The sequence below is a fragment of the Camelus bactrianus genome, chromosome 2 (assembly GCF_048773025.1).
Source record: "Camelus bactrianus isolate YW-2024 breed Bactrian camel chromosome 2, ASM4877302v1, whole genome shotgun sequence".
Classification (NCBI taxonomy): Eukaryota; Metazoa; Chordata; class Mammalia; order Artiodactyla; family Camelidae; genus Camelus; species Camelus bactrianus.
In genome coordinates this window covers 69,505,589-69,520,164 of record NC_133540.1, presented here as the reverse complement: position 1 = coordinate 69,520,164, position 14,576 = coordinate 69,505,589, and the positions used below count along the sequence as shown (strand labels likewise).

At 37.5% G+C, this 14,576-nt stretch overlaps 1 protein-coding gene across 4 annotated transcripts in view; it reads left to right on the top strand.

Annotated features, from left to right (window-relative positions):
* BMPR1B (bone morphogenetic protein receptor type 1B) overlaps window positions 1-14,576 on the top strand; it is a 348,600-nt gene that overhangs the window by 233,717 nt on the left and 100,307 nt on the right. The gene's annotated exons all lie outside the window — the stretch shown is intronic.

Below are 14,576 nucleotides of genomic sequence, written 5' to 3'. Positions count from 1 at the left end.
CAATGTGATTCTGAGAGGGAAACCCAGCTTGCTTTATTATTCTTCTTTCCTTTTGAGCTAGATGATAAACGCTGAGCTATCACATCAAGCCTATACTGAAAATGTCCAGAGTGACAATAAACCCTTTGTGATGAAAATAGCAGAGGGTAGCTATTTACCAAGTTAAAAATCATAAACTTACTTATACATTGTAGTGTACTTTACGTGTCAGCAGTCTTCAGCTTATTGATTGGGGAAGTGTGAATTAACATGGATTATCTTAAGTAGAATATATTTTTTTTTTCATTTTAAGTCTTGTACTTTAATTTCCAAACCACACAGATGATCAGATTGGTAGATGAGATGCCTGCTTTTATGCGCAAATACGCATATATTGTCTGATATGTTCTGTACTTTTTATTGGGGGGCTGATAATTAATGATCTTTTATATGTGTATTGCTTTCTACTTGATGATAATTTTTGCTATGTCAAAGATTGTCTTGCCGAAGTAAACTTACCACAGTGGAAGACCCACCAGAGTAAAGGAAAGCATACTATTATTCAGATGAATTAACTTAATGAAGATAATTTCTTCAGTGCAGAGGCAACAGGAAGGCAGGGCCAGAAGAATTCACCCCAGGAGGTTATATATAGGATGATTGGAGACATTCCTAAAGACAATGAGGCACTGGCATTTGTTTAAGAGAGAGGCTATTTCACTCCAGGGCTCATGCTGGAATTAACTGGTGTCATTTTGAAGGAGGGTTTTGCTAATTGGCATCTCCCAATTGTATATAATGCCAACACCTTTTTCTATTAATTATTTCCCATAAGCATAGCTCTGTAAAGCAAAACTCCTTGCAAACTTTTAAAGGTTTAAGAGGAACTGTTGCAATTTAGTTTCCAAAAGCCCTATGTGAACTATAACAGTTGGTTAGTGTTATTTGTATGATGTTTTGTTGTTTGACGTTGGAAGCATTATGTTCATGTATTGTGGTGATGGCCTGCTGAGTAATTGCAAGGTTCATTATACTACCAAGACTGTCAAGGGGCATTTATGGATATTCATGTGCAGTGAACCCTTGAACTTGAACTGGTCATTCTTGTCTCCCGTGGCTGGAATTGTGTTTACTCTAAATGGCAGGAGAAACTTTAATTATGAAACCAGAAAAGAGGCAAAATTATCTAAGTTTAAAGTGATAAATGGAGTGTTAAGAAATGTACCTGCAGTTTTTCCTTTCTATAAAAATATTATCTCTGCTCTCAAGGAAACTCATAATTCTAAGCTTTAAAACCTTTTAAAGATGCACTGTTTGGTGGCAAATATTTGCTTCCAAAAGTATGTGTTTCAATGTAAAAAGATATTAGAAATCCATTATTTCTACTGTAGGAATTAAATTTATGGGCCATATATTAATAAAAATTGAGAATGTTAATATGAAGTTAAAAAATAAGATCCAAATATTGCACATTGATTTGAAAACTTTAGAAAATATGAAAGAAATTTTAAAAGCAGGATTTGAGATATGCATATATATATGCATGTATTTCTCAACCTGTACTTATGTGTCAACACTGAAGTATGTATTCAGTAGTTGCATGATCTCTTTATGAGTGTCCCTCCACTGGACTTTGAAGTTCTTGAGAACAGAGGTATTAATTAAGCTTATGTATCCTATCTCTCAGTGTTCAATGCATGTTGTATGTTCAATGAAATCTTACTGAACTGAATTGAAAAGAGTTGAGACAGAAGCTGACGTTTAAGAGAGAATTGCAGTTGGAAATACAAAGTTACAACTGGCATGTGAAGTACATGGAGAAGGGTAGCAAGAGATGGAATTAGAGAATTAGGTGGGGTACATCTTTCGCAATTCTGTTCTCAGGTGCTTGGACCATTTAAAGAAGGTGGTATGTTGCAGAATTTTAAAAGGCTAGTCACTCTGACAGCATTGCAGAGGATGGGAATGGAGCAGAGGTAGAAAACCAACTCTCTGATTCACTCAGGTTGGGATGTGATATCCTGGAAGCCTTGTTGAACAAAGGGGATTTTTCCCTTAAAAAAAAAAAGTCTTAAAAAAATTTAATTCTGATAAAATACGCATAACATAAAATTTACTATCTTAATCGTTTTTACATGTTATAATTCTGTAGTGTTAAGTACATTCACACTGTACCAATCTCTGTAACTCTTTTCATCTTTGCAAAGTTGAAACAGTCTGCTTGGGCAGCTAGAACGTAGTACAATATACTGAGTGGCTTAAAGAACGGACATTTATTTCTCACAGTTCTGGAGGCTGGAAAGTCCAAGGTCATGGTACCAGAACATTCGGTTCCTGGTGAGGGCCCTCTTCCTAGCATGTAGACTGCTGCCTTCTTGCCGTGTCCTTACATGGCAGAGAGAGAACACAATAGAGCTCGCTCAGGTCTCTCTTGCTCTTCTTATCAAGACAGTTCCATCAGGGGGGCCTTATCTTCATGACCTTGTCTAAACCTAATCATCTCCCAGAGACCCCACCTCCAAATACCATCACACTGGGGGTTATGGCTTCAACATAGAACATCATCACAACATGTATCTTTTTGTTACTTGTTTATTTCACTTAGTATAACATCTTTAAAGTTCACCCATACTGTATGTGTATCAGAATTTCCTTCCCTTTTTAGGCTGAATAATATTTCATTGTATGCATATGACACATTTTGTTTACCCATTCATCTGTAGAAGAACTCTGGAGTTGTTTTTACCTTTTGGCTATTGTGAATAATGTTGTGATGCAAGTGTATAAATATCTTCTCAAAATTCTGCTTTTAATTCATTTGGGTGTATATCCAGTAGAATTGTTGGATCATACAGTAATTCAATTTTTAATTTTTTTGTGGAGCCTTGGTACTGTTTTCCATTCTAGCTGCATTACTTTACATTCCCACAAACAGTGCACAAGGGTTTCAGTTTCTGTACATCTTATTTTTTTGAAAGGAGCCATCCTATGGGTATGAGATGATGTCTCATTGTGGTTTTAATTTGCATTTCCCTAAAGATTAGTGATGTTGAGTATCTTTTTCTATGCTTGTTGGCCATTTATAGATCTTCCTTGGAGAAATGTCTATGTAAGTTAGTTGCCCATTTTTTGATTGGGTTGTTGGTTTTTGTTGTTGTTGAGTTCTAGGCTTTCTTTTATATGCTGGATGATAACCTCCTATCAGATACATGATTTGCATGTTTTGTCCCATTCCTTAGGCTGATTTCTCACTCTATTGATTGTATCCTTTGATGCATAGAGTTTTTAAATTTTGATGTCCAATTTATTATTTTTTAATTGTGCTTTTGGATTCGTATCCAAGAAATCATTGCCAAATACAATGATATGAAACTTCTTCCCTATGTATTCTCCTAAGTGTTTTATAGTTTTAGTTCTTAAATTTCGTTCTTTGATCCTGTTTGAGTTAATTTTTGTACATGGTGTAAGAAAGTAAGGGTCCAAATTTTCCTCTCGCATGTAGATATTCGGTTTACCCAGCACCATTTGTTGAAAAGGCTGTCTTTTCCCCATTGAATGCTCTTGGCAACCATATTGATGCTCTGTGTATGCTGCTGGAGCAAAGGTAAAAAGGGCCTTTAGTGCATGGAAATGAGAGAATAACCTAAGAGACAATTTTGGGGAGATTCCAGGGTTTTTCTAAATAAGTTAGAATTGCAGGTAATTCCAGGAATGAAATGGTGGAATCTTGTCAGATCAACAGCAGGAAAAGGAGAACTTTGAGCAACTTCCTGAGCCAAAAAGAGAATATACAGACTTTGTTTTGGTTTTTTTTTTTTTTTGGAAGATATCTGCATTAGACAAGAAAGGAAGTGTTAAAAGCATAGACAAAGGTGAATGACAGGCATCCTAAGGAAATATGAAGTGTAGTGGGAAAGACAGGAGACAAATAGTTATAATACAGGGTAAACTGATAAGATAAATGTCATAGAAGTGATGGTGATAAAGTGCTGTGGAAGTTAGAAGAGGAAAAATCTACTTCTGCTGAGAGAATCAACTGGGTCTTCCTGGTACTTAAAATTCCACCCGAGCACTTACCTGTGGGACACAGCTGTTCCCACAGTTGAGCCTAGACACCCCAACTTGCCCTGCTCACATCAGCATCGCTAGAGCTGGATGCTCCCGTGAGGGCTGCTGCACTGCTGCCTTTGGGATGAATATAGCTGCTGCCGCTCCCACCAGCGCCAGTCAGAATGGATAACCTGAGGTCTTGATTAAATTCGTGTAAAGTCCGGGAGAGGTGCATCTGATTTGGAAAGTTTCAGTCATGCAGTCAGATCCCAGCTACAGGAGAGGTAAAAAAGTGCTTGTGTGACCATTTTTTGGTTTTTGTCTGTTTGTTTTTTTACCTTCTGTTTTGGTAGAGCTCTGCGTCAAACAAATGGAAGATGCCCAACATATAGAAAGTGAGAAGGGCTTAAAGCCAGGTGGCTGCAAAGTGTGATAACAGGCACAGAGCTGACAGAGGTAAAATTTGAAATGCGGCAGGAGGAGGAGTAATGTTTAGACGTGCAGTGGGATGTGGAAATATGGGGTGGTGGTTCAAAAAAAGATCTATCCTGGTAGTTGAAATTGTATTAGGTGAAGTCTGGGTGTTACAAAGGAATACATTTGAGAGAAGGGATCATTGGGAACGAATCATGATTACCTACATTTACACGAGCATGAGAGGAAGAAACTTGGGTGAATAGGCCCTCATCATGGAAACCAAAGGAAGAGCTGCTCGCGAGTACCTAGTAAATCGTGTTTGTTCAATTTACTTTTAAATGAATGAGGCTTTTAAGAAGGGTGTCTTGTGTTGCCTAGGGATGAAAAGGATACAGACTGAGAAAAATTCATTGGGTTTGTTGACCTTTGAAAGAAGAATTTCATTAGAATGATGGGAGTAGAATCCAGAGGGCAAATATTTACAAGGAAAAAGTAATTGGGATGAGAATAAGGTGGCACTAAAGGTCAGGTATTTTAGGAAGAGAGAGAGAAGACTGGTCACAGGAAATACTTTCCAAAAAGTCACTGTTTCAGGTGCTTATGGTATGTAAGTGAGCAAAATGGACAATGATCAGTAACGCCCTTGGGGGTCCTTACATTCTAGAGGGGTGAGGGAAGCTAGACAGTTAGCAATAAATACAGTAAGTAAGTGAATTACATAGTGGTTAGAAGGTGATGAGTGGGGTGGGGGGGAAGTAAAACAGCATAAGGAAAACTTGTTGGATCTGTTGACCTTGGAAAGAAGAATTTTATTAGAATGGTGGGAATAGAGGTCCAGGAGGGTCAGGGAGGGATTTGGGGTTGGGGGTGGTTGTTGTCGTAAGAAGAGCAATAGGATAGGCTTCACTAAGGTGAGATTGAGCCAAGACCTGAAGGAGGATGATGGAGAAAGCTAAGTAGATACGTAAGGGAAGAGTGTTTTGGGCGGAGGGGTAGGAGGCAGACAGCTCTGAGCTGGAGCATGCGTGCTGTGTTTGAGGAACAGGATGAGAAAGAGGGAGAGCAGTGGGAGAAGAGCCCACTTAGTGAGACAATTGGAAGCCGCCTCTCATATGACCTTGTAAACCATCATAAAGACTTTGTAAGGACATCAGAAGCATCTGCTCTAGGACTCACAGCTCTTTGATACTTTTGTAGCCCAATATGAGGTTAATCAAAAGCTTTCTTATGCAATTCAGAAAAGCGTTGACTTTCCATAGGCTCTTTCTGTTAATAAACTTCCAGAAAGAGATAATGTGAAAACCAACACAAAGATGTAATGTTAGATAACAGATGCAAAGTGAGGCAAGTTTCTTTATTGAAGAGGCAGGAGTTAAATTTCGATGAATAACTTGTAGTTCTTTTGCCTTAATTCATAGAGTGAAGTAAATATTTTGTTCAGTTGTCAGTTTCTGATTACATACGTAACATTTTAATGAAAAATTGAAAAATCCTTTTTAGACAAGTGTTTCTAAATGAGCAGCTATTGCTTTTGAACTTCTTTTCCTTTTTTCTTTGCACATCCTTTGGTGGAGGTGCTAATGAGATACATTGAGGACTTTGAAGTGTTTCTACTGTAAACTTTGGGAGACCTCAGAGTAGAAATCATAGTGACTATTTAAATCAGGTTGGTCACCTTAATGGGCCTTAAATCATCTGGAAAAATGCAAGTTTTACTCAGGTTGGTTAAGGTTTAATTTGAATGTTTCATTTGTCATAATCCTTAAAGTAACTCGCTGCTTGACTCAATTTTTCTTTTTCAGCTGGTGCTTGATAGTAGCAGATATAACCACACAAAGTGCTGATTAACTATAATAAAAAAACATAGAGCACGATAAAGGAATCCCTGTGTAACCAAGGCTTTTATATTAGATAAGAATTGTATTACAATTTCATATATTTTTATTGGACTAGTAGGGATTTTGTGTCTAAATATGTCGCTGGTTTTATCTGATATTATGATCAGTAAACCTCATCCTCTTTGCCTCCATAATTTAAGCCTCTTGTATCATTCCATGTACATTTAGTATCCTCTGATTTTGCTGCATTGCTCTAGATAGAGCACAGAAAGAAAGGGTTTCACTGACTGAAGTCTTATTTCACTGTACTGTGACCTTCTCTGAATAAGGTCTATATCTGGGGTTTCTTTACATTTATTTATTTGTTGTTTACAAACTAATTGTTTAAACAGCCAAACCAACACTCAGTCTTGTGAAAATTCTCTATTTATGGAGTCTGTTAGAAATGCTTTCATGAGATTATCAGAAAATGTCATTTTTCGTAAAAAAAAAAATTCAAGACACTAAGCAGTTGTGCTTTATATCTGGAGACAGGTGAAAGAAGACGAGGGAGTTATATATATGTGTGTGTGTGTGTATGTATGTATACAGATACAGTATGTTTCAGGCATCCTTTTGGTATCAGCCATCTGTCATTAGGAAAATACTTCAGTGTACACAGTTGACTTCTGCTGGTAGAAGAGATGAAAGGGTTGAGCATGGCATGAATCTGAACTGAAAATCGTGGCATTATTACTTTTATTTGAAAATATTTTTGCATGCACAAAGATTCTAAATATCACCTTAAAATTTAGCTTTCTGTAGTGTTTATATTCTGGCATCAATTTTTAAAACACTAAGAGCTAAGTCTGCTAAGAGGCGTGTCGGTCATACACTGGCAGCACTACTGCTGAGAAAGTACTACAGGGAAGCTACTCTGTGCTGAATAAACTAAAATGTTTCTTATGAATGTCTTCTCTGTTACTTCAAAAAACTTTGTCTCGTGTCATTTCTAACGTATATATATTTATATATTTTCCAAGGAGTGGAAAACGGATTTCCTAGGAGCTGTCTCTGTATGATGTGTGAACTTAAACATAGACTTTTCAAATGTTTAAATAAGGTCTGTACTTTAACTGCTTTTATAATCCCTTTTATGTGTAAACTAATATGCACCTTCCTTCTAAATTATATTCAGAGGAATTTACAAGGAAAATACAAGATAAAATGAAATTTTATTAATATACTTTCTATTTAAAATTTTGTTTTCAATTTATTTATTATCAGTTCAAGTTGGCTGTGCATGAAATTAAGGCACAACTGACTCTAAGATGAAATAAGAGTGATAGTAATCCTCTTTAAGACACTGATTTTGATATGAAACTATGTTCAGATTTTCGTAGTCGCTAGCAAGGGATACAGACAGTATAGGTTTTGATTTTATGCACAGGGATGCTTTAGCTCTAATTTGATAAAGAAGATAGTATCCTTTGGAATAGAGCTTTCAGTAAGACAAGGTAGTAGCTTTGGTGTGTTCTAGTGTGTAACTTTAATTTTGAGGAGTCTGGGGCCAAAGTGTTAGGATACTAGGGTATTTCTGTTATTACTTAAACAAACGACAAAACCCCCTTTATCACATGGTTCCTTGTAAGTGGGGCAAAGTAGATCTTCTCAACTGCCTTCTCATGCTGTAAAGAAAACAGCCTCTTTTGTTAAAACAAACTCAGACTCATGTGGTGAGAGGTGGACTACATTACATGGCTCCTGTGACTTCCTTCATCCACTTTCTTCTAAGCCTGCAGCGTTGCCTCACTGTACCTCCTAAAGCACAGGTCTGCTCGAGGGAGAAAGCCTCTCAGTTCTGAGGGACCTCACTCACCTTAGTGGCTTCACTTACAAAATGTGTTTAATAACACCTGCGTCAGAGGGCTGCTGGGCAAGTTAAAAATATGTATACATGACACTGCTTTACATTAATGATTATTTTAATTATTATTAATATGCTTTTTATAAACTACTGTTCATCCTCTGGAGGAGAGGTCCATCTCTCCTTGCACCTGAAACCACTGCCCTCTGCGTTCACTGCTATGGCCTCCAGCGTGTCTGTTGTCCTTCTCTGAACCGAGAGGTTTGGGATTCAGGATACCTGACCCCTCACTTGCTCCAGCCTTCAGGCAGTCATGTTCCCTGAATGAGTCTCACCAGCCCCTAGAGTCTGAGTCCTGCACCTACTGCATGGACTGTTTCTGCCCCAGTTATTTCTTGCAGAGCAAACACACATGGGTCGCTAGTTAGTGATGTACTGGTGTCTGATCCTCTCTACCCTTAACCAGTTCCAGGCCTCCTTGGCTCAGATACACTCAGGATTCTCATCTGTAAATGGGAATGATGTTACCTGCCACACAAGGAAGCAGTGAGGATTCATGAGGCAACACACTGATGAGTTACAAAGCATTGTGTCTAAAGAGTAAAAGTCACCAAGTGTTATGTGTCATCACCATTGTCCTATAATCTGTCTACAAATAACCTGTTGATCTTCTCTGGGTTTGTTACTTTCCAGCCCTTGCCAAGGCATCTTCCTCACATTCAGTTTTAGTGTCTGACCTGAGATAATCGTATTGACCAGGTGATGGATTTCTCTGTAGCGAATGACAGAGAATAATCTCATATTGTATGTATCACTTGCTCCCTATCACTAGGGTACAAGTGTGACCTTTTTAGCATTTAGTTGAATAACACGGAAGCCAGGTAGTAACTGAGCCAGAATTATGCCTATATGGGGTTTAGGGGTCCTGGGGCAGCCTGGAGGTTTGTTTTGTTTTGTTTCTTGTTAGCTTATCTTAAGTTCACCAGGCTGATTTTCATTAGTAGTTTCATCGTGTAAGTTGTCTTTAGTTCTCTTCTACTCTTTAATGTTAATTGCTTTTTGTGTCTAGTCTTATCTTGTATGTAGGCTGTCCACATCCTTGTTATATTCATTGTCTGACATGAGCTTTAAAAGAGAACTCTGCAATCCCTAGGTAAATGAAACTGTCTTAGATTTAAGATATCATTCTGCTAGAAAATGCCATGAAGTGTATTGCTGTAATGGTTTTGGTTGTGCTGATGACCAAATTATGCCCTCCAAGTACACAGTGTTACAGCATCTTAGGAGAATAAAGTTTGAGGCTTATTTGTTCTCTTTCAAAAGCTATCTCAAATCCTTTTAATGAGTTGTGAGAAGTAGCAATGATAAAAGACCAACATCGAAAGCTTTTATCAGAAGATATTATCATGTCTGTTTCATAATATTGGGGCTCTCGCCTGTTAATAATGATGATACTTGTATTAGGTGAAAAGTGGTTTATGCTGTTGATTGAAGTTTAATTTACATAAAGATATGTTCAGTGTATTTTATAACAGATACTCTACTGTTTTTTCAGTGCCTCAAAATGGGTACCTTTTATGATGCTTGTTATAAAAATTCATATTTTTAGTTTTTGTTTTATATACTTAGTGAACAATTATTTCAGAAAAAATAAAATCAGTTGGCTAAAGTCCATGAAACCTGGTTTATAAGTAAAGATTTTGACATTTTAAAGCTGAAGTGAAATCTGGTTGTCTCCGTGTGTGAAATTTTTTGTTACTAGTGGTTAACTATAGAGAATTTTTTTCAAATAACACCCTTTTAATAACAATGGTCTCCCCAAATATACTGTGGCACAGCTTTAAACTTTATTAAGTCTGCCTTGGACTCCCCCTTCCTCTCCCTGAGTAAATGGAAGAAAAGTTTGGCAGGCTCCATGCTGTGTGCTTGATTGATGTCCAGAACATCTAAAGGACTTTTGTGTCCTGCCCGCTCTCCATGAGTGCATAATGTGTGGAATACTTAAAGAAGGTCAGCCCTTATCACATGTAATCTAGGCCTGAAAGCCGATCACCGGTGACAGTCATATCCCGTAAGTTAGAACACAAATCATCCTCTACATGCTTTAGACAAGTTGTGGGATAGTTTTTTCTTTTTTACCCCTTCCCACTCACGGGGGACCTGGCAGTGCAGTGAAAGCAGAGAGAAGACGTGCTCAGAATAATGTGTCATTCCTTGGAGGGAGGAAGGGATTGTTTATTTGTAATGATGTGATGGACTTTCACTGTGCAGCTGAAGGGAACGTCGGGTTGTTAATGACTAGTGATGTGGAATGCTGCAAATTAGAACGGGTTGGGGAGGCAGGAGGCAGCCTGAAAGTGGGCTGAAGCTGTTGCTTTGTAAACTCTGAAGTCAGGGGGAAAAAAAGTTTTTGTACACTTGAGTTCTCTTGTTCATTTTTCCCCCCATAATGGAGTAACTTTTTATGTCCACTACGTACGTGTATAGCTGAAAATCAGAATAATAAAATGACTTAGCCAGTACAATTCTGAGCACACTTTACTATTTTTTGCACAACCAGTATGAAAGTTTGAAAACTGTTTTACTGCAAAGCTCCATGGAATGGTAGGGACCTAAAATGCTTCAGCTTCTAATAGGAAAAAGGAAATAACTGTTGTTTTTATGTGCCTGTGTGTTTGAACAGAAGTTTAATTGAAAGGTAAACGTTGTCCCAAACAATGTTAGCAGAGATGTTAAAGTATGAAAAAAAATAACACTCACCTTATTGTTCTCATGAAGAATGATAAGGGTATTGTTGTATTTTCTTACATAAAAAGGAAAATATTCTTCATCTTATCTCAAAAACTTTTCTAGTTTCTTTCGAAATGTAATCAGCTGCACGAATTGGCTGCAGTCTATTCGCACAATGGTAACTGTGCCAACGCCTCCTTCAGAAACCAAGGCATTGCTTCCAGTGTATGTAGGATAAAATCAAAATCAAGTTAGGAGCTGTAAGGCCCTTCCTCCCCAGTGTCTCCCAGTCTCCTTTTCCAGCCTCATTTCACTGCTCTCTATGGATACCCGGTTTCTCATGTGCTCTGCAGATACTCTTTTTCTTCCTCATAAATGTCTGTGCTGTCTGTTCTCTTTGCTTGGGATTCTTTTGCCCTCCCCTCACCCAGTGAATTCCTACTTATCTTTGAAGACCTAGTTCAAATGCCTCTCCCCCACAAGTCCGATCCCCACCCCCGGCCAGAATTAATCTCTGTTTATCCACTGTGCTTTCCACATTCCCTCAGCGTAGCAGGCAGTTACGGTTTTGCATTGTCATTATTTGACTGTTTGTCCTCACCCATTACAGGGTAGGTTTTGTCCTGAAGGCAGGCACTGTCTTTTTAATGTTCTCCTACCCCATTCACTACACGCAGTCTCCCAATAACAGTTTAAAAAGCTGTATAAATACATAAAATCTGGAGACTAAGGGAGGTTCGTTGTGAAAATAAGTCATGAATGGTAATTGTTAGAAAGGTGGTCTCATAATTTAAAGCTATTTTGTGTACTTCTGCTTTAATTGCATGATTACTTAATAAATGAAGTAAAAATAAATGGCTTAAATAAATATTTGCCTTTGTGGGTGTAATACAAATTTATAAAACCTTGATTTAACCTATGGTATATTTTGTATTCTTGTTTTAGTGATCACATTTTTTTGTGACAGAAACAGTTTGGCAAATGTTACTTTAAGGAACATTATTGTTAATAATTTTTTTTTTTCTTTTGGTCAAGAGGCAGGAGCGTGATTAGTGAGATTTGTTGTGAAATTGCTGACCATTTTCTGATGTCCTCCTGTGTTCTGGGCACTGTATTCAGTAGTTTGTATTCGTTTACTTGTAGAACTCATGCAGTAATTTTACCAGTTGGATAATGAGCAGACTGTAGAACAGAGAGTTGAAATAATTTGCCCAGGGTTCTTTCAGATAGCAGTTAGGCGCTCTCTGCTTCACAGCACAGACTTCATAAATCTAGCATGAGTGGGTCTGTATAAGAATTCTACAAATAGTGTATAGCAACGACATGTCCTGCTCGTGTTGGTAGTGCTGTCTCTCGTCCTTTCCTTTTCCCTTGCCCTTCTCGCACAGTGTGTTTTCAAATGGAGACCTTTCTTTTAATGTTCTCTCAGAGCTTTCTTCGAAGATTCATTTGGTGTGAATTTTAAGGTGAGTGGGCTGAATCATATGCAAATCTGGATTTTTTTTTTTTTTGCTCACTCAGATTTCTGATCTACATTATGAGTTTTTGTTTTTGTTTTTTTAAAGATCTTTGATCCTATTTGTCTGGAATTTAATTATGCATTGTATGGAACATCTCCTTCATTGTTGACACCCAGCATATGTTAAATAATAAAGGCAAAATGGAGGGAATTAATAGGGCTACCTCTTAAATTTCTTAGTAGTATAGATGAAAGACGTCTGTATTACCGAAACAGTCAACTAAGTGGAAGCCTCTCCTCACGCTTCCAATTTTCACTTCTCCTCACCTAGTTAGAAGTTTAGGTTCAGAGACTCATCCTATATTCTGAAATCCTAAACCTTTTTTTTAAAAAATCATTAAGCCAGTCCATGCTCCAAAGCCTTTTGGTTAGTTATATAATGTATAGCCTAAAGTCTGTAACCTGCTTTCAGAATCCTGCACAACCTGGTTCCACTCTGTCTAGCTTTTCTCTCCAGCCATTTACTAATAGGAGCTGTCTGCGCCAGTAAGATTTTCCTTCTCATTCTGTTGCACAAATGAAATATTTAATCCTGCCTCTAATCCTTGCTCATATAATTTTCTCCCTTTCCATCTCCTCTATCTCTGTATAAAGTTTGTATTTCAGCATCCAGCCCTGCTTTCAATTTCTGGCCCAGTCTAATCCATCCCTTACTGTGATTTTCCATCTTTGTTCCATTTGAAGGCATTTCATCTTAAAGCAGCTTACCTTTTTACCTTAGTTCTCTATTTTATTTATATATATATATATATATAAAACTTCTTCTGTGGTATTGTAAACTTCCTGAGTGCATTTACTTCAGCTAGCAAGCATGTAATATAGAATCAGAAATGGTTGCTGATATGGATTGTTTTGAACTGAATTAGGATTCTAGGGAGAGAGCAACTCTTCTCTCTTCATGCTTTGCACCATTTACGGATGCCCATACTGGGGAAATGTGAGCAGTGGGAGCTGTCCCACATTTCAGCCGTTCACTCCTCATCCCAGAGCTCAAGGCTAGGTTCCAAATTAGCAGTGGAACCATGTTGTGATGTGGCTTTGAGCCGAATATAGAAGGTTTGAACAAGAGAGTCTACTGCTTAATTCTTGTCTGCTTTTCCCTCGTACTGCCCCTCTGTTCCTGATCACCCCGTATTCATTTAATATGCCTCAATCTCTCTTCTTAGCTAAAAGGGATGTGGATAAATGATACTGAAAGACTATCTCATTTACTACCCCCGAACAGATTTTCCTGACAAGTAAGTTGCACGGATTCTGTGAAATGCAAAATATGTAGTCTCTTAAGCTTAAAATACGCCATAATTTTCTGTGTGATTAAAAATACTGCATTTCTATTAAATTCCATCTGATGAAACTGAGACTTGAGGATGTGGGAGTGATAGTAGTAGTCATTAAATCCTAAAGAGCAACTGTTGATCTACTCGAAGCAAGAGAATAGGTTTGAATGGCACCTAGGAAGGTAGTTCTGGGAGGTGCTGGTGTGTTTAGAGAAGTCGGGGTGTCTTCCAAAAATGAGAAGATGGCAGAGATTTTTTTTTCCAAAAAAAAATATTCTTAAAACTTCAGGTAAACACATTCTGATGCTATCTTAGATATAAGCATGGAACTATGTCTCTGTTCTCATAATCATAACTTCTTTATCGTGCAAACCGACTAGGTTTCATTACTTCTGTTTGTCTCTGGTGATACTGTAGTTTCTACACATTTCTTTTATGATTGACAGTTCCCAGAATAAAAGAATACAAATAGTCCTTGAGAAAGTTCTTTTAGTGTTGAAAAAGGTCACTCACAATATCATGGAAAATTGAAATTTTACAAAATGTTCATAGTTTACATTGAGGCACAGTTACAGTTAATATCTCAAAAAATTGAATAACTTACCTTGGTTTTAATTACATAATCGAATTTGTTAGGTCACAGTACTCTTTATTCTATATAAGAAACTTCAAACTATAGTCACTTCAAATTAGTGAGTAGCTTAACTGAAATATTTTAACTTGAAGTACTCATTAAAGATGCTTTTTACATGTGACCCTTTTTTTGTATCTGTGCACATGACTTAGAGGCATTTGCCTCATTCTTTAAATTTTGATGTAGTGAGAAAATTGCTGTAACATGACACCGTGACGTGTTTCTGTCGTTTTATCAAAGAAAAATTTTATTTCTCTTTGTCTTTCTACAATTCCCAAACAGTTAC